Raw genomic sequence first — 16,092 nt, 5'->3', positions numbered from 1 at the left:
AATGAGCTCTTGCAGCAATGAGTTCCACCAGCTAACCATGACTGGTATGAAGAAACATTTCCATACATCACTTTTACATCTGTTGCCAGGAAATCACTCTGTTTTTCCTCCTTTCTTTCAGCCAGTTGATCTTTCTACTGAACAAGGTGATCCACCCAAATCTAACAGCTGCGACGTGCTGTGATTCACATGGTGAGGAATGTGGTGTTACATGGAATTTTGTACCGAGGCAGAAGCAGACCCATGCTTTTGGAGGGCTGATCTGCAACACACACGGCGGCTTTCTTTGCAGTCAGCTTCTGCAGTAACCTGTAGAACTAGTTTACGGTTTGACAGTGGATGAGTTAAGTGCCATTGAGGTATTTTTTAAGTGCCACAGGTATTTTTGAAGTAATTGTCTGTATTCCTTTGATGAACTTTGCCCGAAGGCTAATGACTGTAAACATTCCTACATAATAGGAGTCTTCATTAACAGCTCTTCAGCGATTGTCTTTGCAAAGAAAAAAAATATATGAGAGCTGCATGGCTTGGAGGAAACACAGGCTTTTTTCTTTTCTCCTTTTCTTTTTTTTTGAATGAACTGAATGTGATGATGCAGTGGCTGCTAAGTTTTTCTGTTTAATAACACTATGGGTTTAATATGCTCTCCCCAGTGACATGAAACAACTGTGTGTCTATGACACTAGGAAGTTACTAGGTTTGCAAGAAAAAATAGGGAAAAAAAAAGTTTTTCAAAATCTGTTGGATGCTTATATTGCCACTGTCTTTTTTTTTCTTTCTTTCTTTTTTTTTTTTTAAGTTCAAATTGACCTCTAAGGAGTTTATTCACATTCTACAGATTTGCTGAAAGTTACTGTGAAATCTGGCTTAGTCAGTAGCATGAACCATTTCAGTTGCTTTCCCCAGCTCTGGCCAACTAATGTTATTAGTCTTTATTAAGTGACTAACAATGTTGTGGACTTTTATGAGCTTCTACCACAAGATATATAACATAGGTAAAATCATAGAGAATAGATTCATCCTGGAAAACACGACATACGTGGCAAATGTCCATCTTGTACTTGAGAGGTTAACTGTACATACATTTATTCAACATGCTTTTCTATATAAAGTGTCCATTCTGTGATCTTTTGAAAGCTAAAGATTAGATAGTTTTTTCCAAAATATCTTTTGATGGTTTTGTCCTTTCGTCATTATGGGACATTTGAAGGAGAGAAGTGTGGCATTTCTTTTTTTTCCCACTAGAAATAAATCTCTGTGGAATAGACATAGATACAAAACAATTTTTCTTCAGTTTTATTTAGTGAAAATTCTAAAAATAGTGATAACTGATTAATAAGTGTAAAATGGAGTAAATGCATTAAAAAATGCATTAGAACATTCTGAAAATGAAAAAAAAAAGACATGAAAAAGAGAACAGGAAAGATTTGAGCTTCATTTTGAACTTTCTACACAAAAGTGTTACAGTTACGGGCAATACAAGACATATTAGAGGGTTTTTTTAAATGAATCATTGATAGTTATGTAGACAAACATTTTTCTGTATCTACCAATCAGTGGGAGTACAGATAACCCTTTCCCAATGTTTATTACCTTTATAGTAGTTTTGGCATGGTATCACAACTGCTGTCAGCAAAGCCAGAAAGAACACGTAGCTGTTTCTCTCCTAGTGACGCTACGGCAGTTACTCCACCTGACCTGACCTTGCTTTGCTCGATAGAAACGCTCTCTGCATGCCCACAAACAACTGCTATTGATTTCGCCATGCTCCTTTCCTAGCAATTTGACACTAAGGACGGCTGGCACCCAAATCTTTCAGTGTGGAAGCTCTTTATCACTGAGGTAAATAAGGAAGCTACAGTTTCAGCAGCTGAAGCTCCTGGCAGGTCAGCTTTTAATTATCTCGGTCCTGTAATGACTGGTAATCTCGTCGCTCTGAGCCTTACTGTACCTGCTGGTCTCTGCTTACTCTACCTGAAAAAGAGCAGTGATGGAGTCTCCTCTTCCAAGCCATACTGCTGCTTGCTTTATATTGTGGAACCATTGGTCCACCCCACCCCACTTGTTTAACTACACAGAAATGTTACATTTATCTACATTCTTGAAAGATGCTAAAATATATGTTATATAAAGGTTTTATATGTTAAACTAAGAGTAACCCATAGGAAGACTTAGTAGCCTGTCTTTCTTTGGTTGGAGCTGATTTTTCCTCAATGAATTCGAAATTCATTTGCTATTTTAAGGGAATCCAGTAAGATTTTGTTCTGTGGGAGGGCGGAACAGTAGGGAAACAGTGAGGTTTGGCTTGCAGCCGGAATAAGCTGGAGAATTTCTGGTTTTTGGCTGCACTTGCTGTAATAGCAGATTATTCTATGCAGAGAGATTTACTAGGGTCTGCACAAAATTAGAAAACCAAATCTCCTTATGGCGAAAACTTCTCTACCATGTCAAAGCCTGCTTAGGAATTCTCTGTACAATCCACCACTACCTGCTCTCCTCAGACATCTGATGCCTGGATCATAGCAAAGCCATCTGAGAAGAACATATATTTTGATCCCTTGGATGTGCTTTCTTGCACATATGAAAATGGAAACAAAGACAGACAAAGAAGGGAAAAATTCTAGAACTTCATTCTCTTCATTGTTTCTCGATAGCCTAGCAATTAGTCAAGAAATAAATGCCTGAATTTTAATATACGTGGCAAAACATGTTTCCATGAATATTTGTGAGTGAGTTACAATTATGAAATGGCTTTGCTGCCTCTGCTTTTTTGGCCAAACCTCCTCCAGACAGGCTATTGTTTGTCATAGGAATCTGCGATGAGCATTTTATGCTTATTCAAAGCTCATTTATTTTGGTTTCACATCATTATAGCTCATTTTAGCTCATGGCATTTTTCCTTATTTAAAACAGTAGAAATCTGAGCAGGATCTGACTTAGTAAAGGGAACTGAGGTCCTATAGATAGTGAAATTCATAGTTTTTGAACAGAAAAGCTTTTATGCACATGTCAATATTATTGAAAAATGTTTCATGTCACAATACTTAGTGCATTTATCTTAGTTAAATCTTGATTTGCTCTAAGGGATCCCAATGTTTTTGTCCACATCATTTCTTCAGCTTTTTTTCTCTTTGCTCACACATTTTTTATATTTGTGTTTTATACTGAGTAACTTTTAACAGAGAAAAACTATTTGCATATGTAAGACAAATTTAGGAATGAGAAACATGAGAAAGCTATTTCATGGATTTCTGGCCTGGTATCAGGAAACTGTGAAGAAGCAAACATTACATCTCATCTACTGACCATGAGGTCATGGTACACTTAGTTACGAAAAGTCATTTATAAACTACTACCTCTGTGGTTTTGTGGGGGTATTCTTAGTTTGCACCTTGAAAATCATAAACCCAAGGGATTCAATCTTATGGGAAGAAATCTGTGAGTTATGTTAGTCTAGGACTAGATGCTGTTGTTAAAAGCAGGGGTTTCATTATTTCAAATTAAAAAAAAAAAGAATAAAAAAGCCTAGCTGGGACAGGAGGAACAAGTTATTTGCACTGTAGCAAGAAATCCTCAGATCAAGCAGCCTCTTTTCAAAGTGTGATTGTGGAATGTAACAGCTGCTCAAGATTCTGCTAACTTGTGGGAGATTCATGACCAGTAGATTAATTTGCTTTTCACCAATTATAATTTATCTTACATCAGGACTGTTTACATTTTCTCTGTCATCTACATGCATTAGCACCAGGTTAATGTGCAAACCATGTACTAAATTATGTCCTGTATAAATCTTTCCTGCTAAATACCACAGTCCTTGTCCTTACTTCTTCAGAATAACCTTTGATCTTCACATCAACAACAAAAATAATTACCATCTCTGCCCAACCCAGGACAAGTCATTTCACTCCTAAATAGCTGCACAGCTGGAGACAGATGTGTTCTTCTCCCTGGGTAGACCTTACAGGGTCTTCCACAAGGCTTTATATCATACTTGTCATTCGTTTATCAGTGTCCAAATGTTGTACGCTGGAAATGTGTGTAAAACATTCTCAGAATTTCAAACAATAACAAATCAGAATGGGAGAGGGGGGAGAAAAGGCTGCAGGAAAAAATAGAAGTCTCCCAGCTGTGCAAACTTAAGTAGCTGTATTAGCAGAAAATGCACTCCAAAAGTTACATTATTGCCATCTTCAGCAAAAGTTGGTTCAGGGAATGCATTATCAATTTTCAAATCCGATGCCAGACTAATGAAAAAACATTTAAAATCTTCCTTTAGCATGTACAAAGACATCCAGACTATGGTATTCTATTCAGAAGAATCATGCAATTTTTTTTCAGAAACCTGCTATTTTCTGACTGTGCTGTGGAACACAAAGGACTTCTAATATCTTTGCTTTTTTCAGTTAAAGAAGATGTTTCTGTCAAGCATATGTCTCAGTGTTTGATTCTGCTTTTCCCTTAATTTTACCTTCATGTCTCTTTTAAACATTGGGGGGGGTTGTTTCTTAATCATATGAAAGATTGTATCATTTCTGCTACCTTAGAAAAAAGAATTTCAAATAAGTAATATGATTAGGGGAAATGATGTATTTAAAATAATTTTTTGTGATACAATAAAGAGAAAGGACTTAAAGAAGAACAAAAATAGAAAAGATAAAGAAATATCTTTAACATTAACTTGTGAAATTCAATATCACAAGCTTATCACAATCAATTATATGGCTATGGATAAGAAGTTTATTAGAGTTAAGATTAATAAACAACGTTGTATATCCTAGGAGGAATATAAAAACCTTCAAAGCCAATTTAATGAGCCAACTCATATTAAAGAAAATGTTTAAAAACCCTCTGAGATCAAACAGCATATGAATTTGATCCAATATGACATGTGCAACTCAAAGTGAAAAAGGAAGATGATATTAATCAGTCTGAATAATTAATCTTTTAAATATATATATTTTTTTTAATTCCCAAATCAGTAGGATACAATCAGAAAATGTCAATCATCTCTAAATGAGGGAAGAGTTGCCTCATTAGGTTGATTCTTTTTCCTCTCCTTTACAGCTATTTACTTTGTCATCAGTCTTCCCTGGTCTCTGCAGGAAACATGGACAGTCCTGGGTCATTGCTCCTTTGTTCACCTCCACAACCCTTTTCACCTGACAGTGGCACCTCTCCCAGCTCTCTTCATTTAAAACACCAGAGTGAAATCAAGTGGGAAAACAATCTGGAGGGTAAAAAAATGAAATGGCCTGTTGTCAAATGGCCATGTTCACTTGAGTACTCTTTCTATACTCTGCTATTTGAGAAGTCTGGACAGACCAGCCTTCTTTGGCTGAAACAAAGATCTCATGCTTGCTGAATATGCTCTTTTTCATCCTGGAGGTGGGTCTATCTCCTTCTGTCAGTAGAAACTACATCCATACTAATGAATAAAATGGCCCAGGGCTCACCCTGTGGCTCAAAGGACAAATGGTTTGGGATGGTGCATGTCCATAGAGCGAAGTCCACTCCAGTCCCCCTATGCAATGTGGCCTCACCCATACTGCCTGTTGGGAACAGTCCCCTAGCCCATACCATGCCTGAACTGAGCCTAGATATGAGAGAGTGCTAACCAGCATGAGCCAAAACTATGTCCAAAGAGAATATTAACAATTATTAACAAGCGGTTTGGAGATAGACAACAGGATGGACACAGAAACAAGACGAACCCATGCTCTGTCCTTGTTTAAGTTAGAGTAGACACTGTTAGAGTGACTAAAATTGCCATCCTGCTTCACGAGATATATTTCAAAAGTATAGATGAAGCAAATGGACAAAGTTTTTGTGAGGATTTGCATATCTGTTGTGCATCATCTTACTATTTTTTAGTTATAGACAATTCTCAAGCACTGCAGTCACAAAAAAATTCCTTCAGTCACATGAAAAACACAATTTTAACTGGCAATTGTAGAACAGAACTAAAGCTAACAATGCAAGACAAGGAGAAAAAGCTACTGTACTTTTAAGCTGTTTGCTGAAATACAGTTGTATAAGCAATTCCTTTCTTTTCTGCAGTGAGATCGCCCAAAATAGTGAGCTGGGTCTGATGAAAATTAGATCAGCTACTATGTGAGAGTCTCACATTACATTCACCGGAGAAATGCAGTAAGCTTTCTTGGTCTACGTCTCTTTAACATGTCTGTGAATGGGAGGCTTCACAGTGACCACAGGGTTCAGAGTCCAGATTACATATCCTGAAGCAACCAGGGAGTATCTCGTTCTGTATAAAGCATTTTTCAGCTAATACGGCAAGCAATGATACTTTCAAAAGTTTCTAAGGGACTTAAAAATGTAAGTCCCCTTTCCAGCCAGGACCCTGGTCTGTATAGGGTACAGTCATCAAAAAGCTGAGCACCATGACCCCAGTGGTTTACATATCTCACCATCCCCAAGAGTGCCCAGCAAGAGTGAAGTTGCTGTCTCTGGGATCCAGAAGCTGAATGGAGAACTGACTAAGCTAATGAGCAGATACTGCTAAAGCAGTTTTGGAAGATCTGCCAGAGGAGAAGGCCCCATGTAGCTGGAATTCATGCCACGAATTCCTTTGTGAATTAGAATTGTTGCAGTCTTAGGCACAAAATGTGGTATTGGTGGCAAAAAGTAATCATGTCAGCATTCCCTTTTACCTAAAAAACTGAGTGTTAGAGACCAAGATGTGGTAACTTGGGGTTCAGAGCAGCTTGAGGGGATTACAGCCCACATCTCCTACGTGAGTTCTTCAGCCATTAAGGTAATGACCCTCATAATCATAAGCATATTTTCTCTCCTACACAAAGATTTAAGTATGCTACTGAAAGAACAATTCTGTCAGACAATATTAAGACCACTTTTTCCCAAAATATCCTTCAGAACTGAAAGCCACCTCGTAATACCTGGTTAAGACATATATGGCTGAGAATGACAGGTTGTATGCCATGTACCTGGGAAAGCAGAGAGGACGAGGAGGAGTTGCAGGAATAGTCCATGGGTGGAAGATGACAGTGGCTGCCCAGACTCCCATAGGATGGAGTAGGTTGGGCTGGATGCTCAGCTAGGTCCCCAGAAGATCTGGCAGTGTCCATTTCAGTTCTTGAGTCATGTGCTACCTCAAAGGCAATTCTGGATGTGCAGTAGCTCATGTGATATGGTCAGGTGATTTGGCCTCCAAACAGGAGCTGAACTTAAACTGCTCATGAGCAAATAGGGACAGATGAAAAAATAAAGGTGCAAATCTTCCACAGTTTAAATGACTGGAAACAGAACCTTCACAACCACTGGGGTGGAGAAAACATCTTCATTCCCGTGTTTTTCGTGTGGTCTAATCCAGCGTGCTCTGATGTTGGGTTTCCACAGCAGTCTGAGCCAGCTGATGGTCCTGTCCACCCTTTCCTCCCATCTTTTCTACTACACTGACTTGAGCATTTGACCAGCATTACATTGAGCCCAGTCAGTGTGCTGAGGAAACAACTGCCTTTTTTCACATCCATTTTCTGTTGGATTTGCATGCTGAAATGACTCAGCACAGAGAGGGCCAAACAAACTCTGAAAGGGAGAGGTTGGGACTCTGGCAAAGGGTGGGACCTTGGCACCCAGTAGTTAAGCCAGGTTATGCTTGCATACCAGCCTGTTGAACCAGCCAAGGAAACAGGTAGGGATTGCCTGGGCTTTCCTGTAACTGTAAGACATCTAGCTACTAAGCAAGTGTAGCCAGTCCTAGAGCTCTCAAGGGGAGGTATTTAAGCACTTTTAGGGAACTTCACCAGAAGAAATTAAACTTTAGGGAACTTGAGGATTCAATGATACCTAAGGTAACATTTTTCTGAATTTACATTTGGATGAAGATGTTTTTTGTAGCCGGTTAAGTAGCATTTGGTTTCCTAGATCAATTTGAAATTTCTAACTCCTGGTATAAAAGCTACTTTTGAAAATGTGATGAAAGTCCCTAATTTGCCTAGGTATCTTTGACAATTTTAGCCATTATATTTCCAAACCATTCAAGGATAATTGTAAATGCTGTAATAACTTCTGTGTTTTACAAGTGACTCCTAATGCCAACTGCAGTATAGTACTAAGTACCATATTATGTAGTACTCAGCTAGACCTTTCTTGGAAGACTGATTATCATTATGATTGTCACAAGTACTCTGAAAGCAGTCTTTTCTGATAACTATTATTACCATAATGCTAGAAGAAGTGGCTGAAAAATACGAATCCTTTTTGAATTATATAAATGATAGTACTTACTTTATTAACTTACTCTCATACAATCTTGTTTCCTGCTTCTTAAGAAAGAAATTATAAAAAACCCAATCTGTAATGTCTTATTCTCCATAAGGCACTTTTACCCAAATCCTGAGTAGATTCCTCTCACTTCTGGAGATCCTCCTTGGGCAAAGGCCCCAAGGAGCACCCAGCAAAGCCAGCCGAGTCTGCCATTCTCATACTTTTACCTATTCTTCAGACCTTCATGAAGAAGTTTAAAATGCAAGTACAGCAGTAACAGCACAAATGTGGTAGCCAAAAGGACAATAGAGAATCATATCTTTATGCATTTTCAGGCATTGTAATTTATTATTAATCATATACCCCATACAACGCTACAGGCTTGGGGAAGAGTGGCTGGAAAACTGCCCGGCAGAAAAGGACCTGGGGGTGCTGGTTGACAGCCGGCTGAACATGAGCCGGCAGTGTGCCCAGGTGGCCAAGAAGGCCACATACAAAATCATAGAAATTAAAGACTTTTCAAGTGCCAGTACAACCTATGGGACTAAAATCTGGGCTTTTTGCATCTTTCCATTATTTGTCATTGAGATATATGCTGGGTGTTGGATAAATTCCAGATCCAGGTTTCCTTTCTGTGTGCACAGCACTGTCATAGTGTGCCGTGACATGGGAAAGCTTCATTTTTCACTGCTGCAGTGAGATGAGAGTGTCAAATCTCCAGGTGACATCAGTCAAATATAATAAAGCTGCTCCAAAATGCACCAGCTGCAGATCTAGCCCAAGGACTGAAGCTTTGTCTCTTATGCACGACATCTCAAAGCAAAGTAATACGCAGTAGTAACAAAATACAGCCTAAGCACTATTGTTTTCATGCAAAGCCAGTGCTGCCTTTTGACAATGTGAATTGGAATTGATACATGTGGACCAAACACCTGTGCTCAACAATCCCAAAATAAGAGCAAAACTTGTCTGAAGGAAGACAGGGGAGCCCTAAACCATGTGCTGCATGTGCAGTCCTTCAGGGAGAAGTCGTCTTGTACTCCTGAACACACTATGCTTCACAAGCTTTCTGGGAGGAGCCACAAATCAGCCAAGAACAGATGGATCATCCAGAGAGACCTGACTTTTTCCATCTGACTTTTACCTGTCTTCAGGGAATTCAGAAAGCTGAAAGCAAAAGGTAGAGCTTGGGACCATCACATTGTGTTCTGGCCTTTCCAGTGGTATGCTGAGTCCGTAAACCAATTCGTTGCACTCAATAGCGCATTGCTTATTTGAAAGAGATTGAGTGAAAAAAAGGCTAACATGGTTTTCAAAGGCCAATCTGTAGCCCAACAGGAGATATTTTCTTTATTTATACATGCAAATAAAGCACAAGAACAATAAACATCACATTGAAAGACACACAGATATGCAAATAATGAGAACATATGCTAACAAATAGATACGTAAAACCATTTTGCAACAATAGCATGTGAAGAGGAAAATGAAAGATGGTAGAGCAAATGGTGATTCTGGGAAGGGTAAAATCAGTAAAGGGAGAATGATCATGATTTAGAACTTGTACCAAATCTCATGGCTTAAAGTAAGAGAAATATAGAAATAGGCTTTCATAAATATTCTGTGGTATTTTATAACACACTGATCTGAAAGAACAGATGGTACTGCAGCAAAATGGACATCTGCATTGCCACCCTGTGTATAATAAGAGATGATGTTGCATTTCCCCAACTTCATCCTCTCTTGAACTTTGTAGTGCCCAAAACCCACCTGTTTTGCCTTACCTTTTCTCTCTACAAAGCTTAGCTTGAAGAGCAATTTGAAGGAAATGGGAGGTGGATTTGTGGATCAGGTCATGGAGAACAGTGATTAGAAAAGGTAGAGAGATATTCATATGAAAAGCAGGCAGTCAAACAAGGTTGCCTGCAAGGTTGGCATCTTAACAGATAGCGTGAGGAGAGGTGTGTGAAGAAACAAAAAGAGACTGGTCAGACAAATAACTGTTCAAACAGGCCTTAGTATGGAAGGTAATGATTTTTGTTCACCAGTTCAACAAGAAAACGACCTAATGTGTGCTAGTGCAACAGGCAGAGGTGAAGATTGGAGACCTTGATGGTGGTGGTGGGGTTGCACTTCAAGTGTTTAAATATTGAGGGGATACGCATGATAGAATCCCTAGTGTAGATGTATTGAATATACATTACGGGTCACCAGTGTAAACAGGGTTAGAGGCTGGAAAGTTAAGAAGAAAATTATGACAAAAATGTTTCTCTGGGCATCTATGTCCTTCCTTACGGGCTTTTGGTCCCTCGGGATGTTCTGAGTCTACCATTTGTTGTGCAGGAGGTGAAACAAATATGTATAGCTAGAAGTCAAAACAAGAACTAAACCCATCTGGGGATATCACCTCACCAGTATTTTAATTGAATGCACAGTCTTCTTGCTCCAAGATATTTTAAGATTGTTCTCTTTCTCATGACCTTTGAGATGATGCCTATAGTTACATCAACCTTTTTTTTGGTCTGAAAATAAATGGAGGAATGGTAGCGGTGGGTATTCTTATCCAGCAAGTTCAACATGGTTTTGGAGATATGTTTCCAAAGTGAAACATTGTAGATGGCACTGAGTGTGCATAAACCCCAAAACCTTCGGTTTCTAGTGACACTCAATAAATATCCTAATGGAGCTATACAGTAAAGAATATTAGTATAACCACCTGTACTTCTCTCTGGCTTATTCACTCACAGGTCAATGTCATCAGGGAAATAAAGATCAACACAACTGCAACATATACTTAGGCATTTATTTCAGTTCTTTTCTGCCCTGCATCTTGCATTAGCATGTACACCTCTGTAAAGAGTTCTGAAATGCAACGAATCATCCCAATAGTTAGAGAAAATTCCTCTCGGTTCCAGTGAGCCATCAGCCCTGCACATTATGTTTCTCAGACTTTTTTACAATATGTAGAAATTTCAGAGAACAAGAACATTAGCATTTCAGACTGGAGAAAGTCACTTGAAAGGAATTGATACAAGAAAAAATGGATAGCCTGAGCAAATAACCTCCTTTGGTAATGACTAAAGGAGTTCTTTAGGATGGAACAAGCTATTACCTTGAATTTGAGTGAGCACATTAGAATAAAAATTGTAACAGAATATCCCCATTTTCTGAGGAAATATATCAGATGGCACGTATATGCAAATAACATACATGCGCTTACATGACCACTGATGTATCCGAATCCCTCATTATTATTAAGGTATTTATCCTCTTGATTCTCCTGTGATATTGATAAATGCTGTAATTACTGTATTACAAATGAGAACTGAACAGGGTAAACGTATCTTTGAAAATTTTGACCTATCACAAAAAGAAGTGTATGGCAGACTAGAATTAGGAAACAAACCAACAACATCTAATGCCAAAAATAGCACTGTTTCTGCTCTGCCCAACAGATTTGCATATAAAAATGTCTCACAAAACCTAATTCATTTCACTTGTCCTTTATAAATGCATCACAAATACACATAGATATGGAATATTTGTTTTCCAAATTTTCATATTGAATCAGTGACAGAAGCAGGGAAACAATCCAGAACTTCTAAGCCCTTCTCTTTCTCTCACGCAAATGAAGCACATGACTCTGGTTTTCTGCCCTTGAAACTGTACCTTAAGTTTTAATAATTTATATGAAATGAACTGGATATGTGACTTCAAACATCAATCCACAGCCTTTCCAAAATTAATTGACTAGTTTGATAGTCAGCTGCCAGTCACTACTGGTTTTGCTTTACTGTCCAGACAAAGATGGGAAGAAAGGTTCCATCTATACTAGAACACAGCCAAGAGTTAAAGTAGATATGATATGAAAATTATATAAATGAAGGGACTCCTCTAGGAAAACACCTCCAACCATTTTTATCGATTTGAAGATCTGCATCTTTGTGCATGAAAAAGCAAAGGTTAAATAAGGTTAAAACTTTACTACCTGGACTGTCTTTATACTGTAGTGGGCTCTTGAAAATATCTACCATACAATCTTGACCTTGGAAGAGTTTGAGAAGATGAGTGCTGTCAGTGGCTCTTACTCATACAAACTGAGCCAGCATCAAAAATGTCAGCGGAACATTTTCTACTTTCATTTAATTCTCTCAGCATTTTCATTGGAAATGTGCACACATTTCAATATCAGGCTGCCAAAGTTAAGGCATTCTCAGCTCTGCACAGATGATTGTACTGCTCAGTATCTAACATGGTTAACCACTTCACTGTGTCTTTGGAGCAATGCATGAAGCAGGGGAGCAGTCACCTTTTCGCAAAAGTAGGACACTCAGAGATGCAATGAACCAAAGATAAAAATACTCAGAAGTACTCCTGATAGGATGTTAGTCAGAAGATGGTGCTATTATAACAGAACTTCTAAGGCAGCTGGAGCTCTACATGAAACCAAAGCATACAAGACAGGCTCAAGAGAAAGTAAACCCCAAGTGTAAATTGAAAGTTGGTTTCAATGCGAGTTGATGTTCAGCATCTCACTGAATACACCTTACAGAAATGTACTCACTGAAACACCCTTTGATTCTATGCCTTGGCTTGCTTGCACTGCTCACATCAAAGGGGAAATGCACAGAAAAATATACACTTTAAATTGCCATTCACAAACTTTTGCAAACTCGTTTGGATCTTACCACCTCACTTCAGAGACCCTTGAATGATCAACAACAATGTATCTCTACACCATATAGTGTCCTTTCATGTCAAGATATAGGTTCTGACTCAATTGCTGCTGGTATTGCAAACAATTGCTCTGCCTCTGGAGCAGGATTAACTCAAGTATCTACATAGAACTGCTGTTCTGTGTCACATAGAAGTAGCCTTAGAAACACTTCCTTTTTCTTTCTAGGGGTAAAAATAGAGGTTGCCCAACTTTTCATAAACAGAATACTAAATTTTCTGCAATGTAAAAAGATTAAAGTGTGACTGTGAAGGAAAAAAAGCTGATGTTGGTGGGAAAATGAGCAAACAAGAATATAATTACCAAAACATCTTCTTGCATGTAAATGAGTGTGGTAATTACCCACATAGCAAGTGGGTGATTAGAAATGCATGAAATTAGAGTAGTCCACAGGAAAACTAATTGCAGTAATTGGTATGATAAGTGAGATGGATTCTGCAGGCTTTGGGCAATCATGGAAACTAGATTATTGAGAAAAAGGCAGAACCATTAAGCACAAAACACCACAAATGGATTTTACTGTCTGACAGAGTTCTCTTCCTTGGTAGAAAAGCCATAGTGCCATTTTTAATACCTAGAATATGAAGAATGTACATTTACATAATGAAAATCCAACTGAGAACAGGTGTCCTCATCAAGATCCACGTATGTTAATGGAAGAGGTTACCATTCCCGGCTGCACTTCAGTACCCTTCTGAAGGACGTTACTGTATTGAGTAACCTTCTAGTGGAGCAATCTGTTTTAAAAAGATGCAAAAATCACATTTGTGAGCTGAAACAGCTTGATTACCCTGACATTGCTTGAACGCTCAAGCAGACCTCTCTCCTGGAAGGCTGATGGGACGTAGTGCTTGGAGTCAGGGCAGTGCCTTGTAACTAATGATTGAAAGGAGAAGAATGTAGCAGCTGTGTATTACATTTAGTTACCTAATTAAAAAAATGTAAATATATGCATGTCATCTGATTCCTGCCTTGACAATTATTATTTGGCTCATTTCTTACAGCTTTTTCAACAGCAGAGGTCAGTTAAGGGGAAAGATTCAGAGGAGTGAGAGGAAAATATTGTAGGAAGCATTTTGCAATGCTACTTAGTTATTCTAGAGTAAATCTGGAGGAACACTACTGCTTCTACTGCAGTGTGTATTTACATCATGGGAAAAACTAAGAGAATGGTAAAAGACTTAGAGACAGTCAGTGGAAACGGGGTGTAATATGACTGAAGAGAAGGGTCAAATTCTTTCCTTGCCAAAAATGAGCAAACCTCTGTGAAAATGTCAGTGAAGCTTCACCCAGAAATGTCAGGAGAAATTTTAGCCAGTGTGGGAATTTCACAATGAATACTTTCCTGCTGTTGAAATAGAGTCATATCTTTAAGCACTTTTCTGATTAAATGTAGGCATTTTCAGCGGGCTCTACCATGCAGCGTTCTGCGAGCCACCTCTCCTGTTTGCCTGTCCTGGATACGAAGATGCAGAGCTCCCAGACAGCCCTCATGTCTGGACTGTGTCAGAGAAGGGAACCCTGCAGCTTCCAGGCTCCTTTCCATGAATGTGAGAACTCGCAGTCCCTGGGGCTGCTGGATCCTCATCAGGGTACCTTGGCACCCCACGGTTGCAGCCCCTGCCAGGCTGACGGGGCTTCTGCAAGGTACAGACACAGCCTGGGCTTACCTGCCCCGGTGGCCACTTCCACGGCACTGGTTTGGGCTCTGCAGGTCAGCCATGATCTTTTTTAAAACTTTTTAAAAACTGTTTTCATGATCTTTTTTATAACTTCTAATTCAAGTTTGGGAATTTCCACATTAAGTTCAATTCTGAAGCATGAAATTCTTTGCGCAGAATTTTAAGTCATGACCTTCAGCCATTTTTTGTTGTAGATGGGTGAGAGAAAAGAGTAAAAGCATAAGGGTTTGGTTATAAGGAGAAGAAATTTGAGAATTAAGCAGTTAATTGTATTCTGGCATGAATAACTTTCTCATTACCTCACTGTCCAACACAGATAAACAGAAAAAATCAGAAATATGTTTATGAGTATTTCAAAGGCACTGTTAATTTGGATAGATTTTGTATTTACACCAATGTATCTGAGAATAAAAATCTGGTCCTTGGATATATGTCCTGAGGTAAGTAATGTAGGTCCTGCTAATTAGCAACTCTTTAATTTTGACTAAATTAATAGATTTCAAAACATGAAATGTAACCACGCTCAGTAGTTTGCTAAAAATTGTTTCCTTAATGGGAATCCAAGTTTTTTACTAGCTATATGAGTTCCATTTTTAAACAGGAAACCAGTTATGATGTTTTGTTTCTTGCTAAATGCACAGATACTTTTCACAGGAAGGTTTCATGGAACTCTATGCACTTACCTATGTATCTTTATCTACAAGAATTCATACCAAGATAGCAAACCAAGAAGAATCCCAAATGTGTGCGAAAAAGAAGAAAAAGTGAGCAAAAAGATTTCTCAAAGATTCACATCCCAATTAAACAAGTAACTGACTTGGCAGGTCTTGTCTTTGTTCCATCCCTGCAGCACAGTCTAGGAAAGAGCATTCCCTGTGGGAGCTGTTAGTCTTGAATAATAAAACAGATAACGTGCAGAGAAGGCTGAAAAGAGCCATTGCAGAGGTTAAGGGAGAAACACTAATTTTGAAAAGGAATCCCAGTGGTAGATGTATAATTGGCCTCAGTAAAAGGGAACACACTTTCTTGTGGCAAGTTAATATGAGACAGCTCAGCAACCAAGAAAATAATCAGGCATGAAAAGCTTTGTTTTCCAATTAGATCAGTTTAGGGAGTTTGATACATGTGCCATGTTTCTCCACCACATCTTGTCCAATTTTTAATCTCTGTGCAGTTGAGTAGCTCTGTGTTTGAGCCTGGATTTCCCCTTTCTGGAAGGACTTATGAAGGGCAGAGATGCCAGAAAGAGCCCCCTCCAAGTTTTCTCCTCACAATTTAATTAAAGAGCTTTCTCATTTTTACAAATGTTTCTGCTCACAAGTCATTTGGAGACCCAGAAGAGACCAGGACAAGTTATTCAGAGAAGATCCTGCTCCCACACTTCTGCTTCAATATTATTCTCTGAGACAGCTGTTCCCTAGAAAATATGTT

This window comes from Pygoscelis adeliae, unplaced genomic scaffold (genome assembly GCF_000699105.1).
Source record: "Pygoscelis adeliae isolate BGI_AS28 unplaced genomic scaffold, ASM69910v1 Scaffold57, whole genome shotgun sequence".
NCBI lineage: Eukaryota > Metazoa > Chordata > Aves > Sphenisciformes > Spheniscidae > Pygoscelis > Pygoscelis adeliae.
The sequence above is the reverse complement of the archived record's forward strand: the minus strand, read 5'-3'. Positions refer to the sequence as shown.